The sequence below is a fragment of the Octopus bimaculoides genome, chromosome 2 (genome assembly GCF_001194135.2).
Source record: "Octopus bimaculoides isolate UCB-OBI-ISO-001 chromosome 2, ASM119413v2, whole genome shotgun sequence".
NCBI lineage: Eukaryota > Metazoa > Mollusca > Cephalopoda > Octopoda > Octopodidae > Octopus > Octopus bimaculoides.
Window position 1 is genome coordinate 135,465,265 of NC_068982.1, and position 956 is coordinate 135,466,220.

Sequence of the window (956 nt, forward strand, 5' to 3'; positions counted from 1 at the left end):
TAGCACAGGGAAGACTTGTTAGACACGCCCAAAATTCTCCTTGTGAAATTCTTATGTGACTAGACGCACTCACTTGGGTGTATGCATCGAAAGTTCAACCAACAACCCAACGGGAATTCTCTTAATTCAAAAGACCTTGTCACTTTGTTAGCGACCGACTTGAACGCTCTCAAGAAGAACTTAAATAAATAAGAATCAATGGAAATACATACATACACAAGCACTCATACACACACACGCGCGCAGAAACTTTACATTCTGAATTGAAATTCCGCCGAGGTCGACTTTGCCTTTCATCCTTTCAGGATCGATGAATTAAGTATCAGTTGTGTACTGGAGTCGATCTAATCGACTGCCCCTTCCTCCCCAAAAATTTCGGGCCTTATACCTAGAGTAGATAAGAAACCGACCTTATGGGGCTATAGTCCGGGAAGGTTCTTTTATTCTTTCTAGATGTACGGATGCATGTACATGCATGCCTACATATGAATATATATGTATCAATATATGAGTATGTGTGTATGTATGTCATTATCCAGTTTATTTCAAGATTTCTTGCCAGTAGAGAAAAAGCCGGTTTCTAACATAGATCCAAGGCTCCTTCTTTGGAATTTCAACAACTCCAACAAAGTATTTTTGTATGTATTTACGTATGTATGTATATGCGCAGATTTGTATGTCTTGTTTTATGTATGTAATCTTATGCATATAACTACATATCTAGACATGCTTATATATAAGTTAAATTATAAACTTCTGGAAAGTGTTAAATTCTCTTAGGGTTCCACCAATGGATTGGATCTGTAGTCTTCGAATCTGCTTTCTCCTTTTTGTTTTGAGGAGCCTAATTTCACAAGATTGGTATTTGGGTATGCACGTATGTATGTATGTATGTATCTTTCTCTTTCTCTCACTCTCTCACTCTCTCTTATATATATATATATATATATATATAT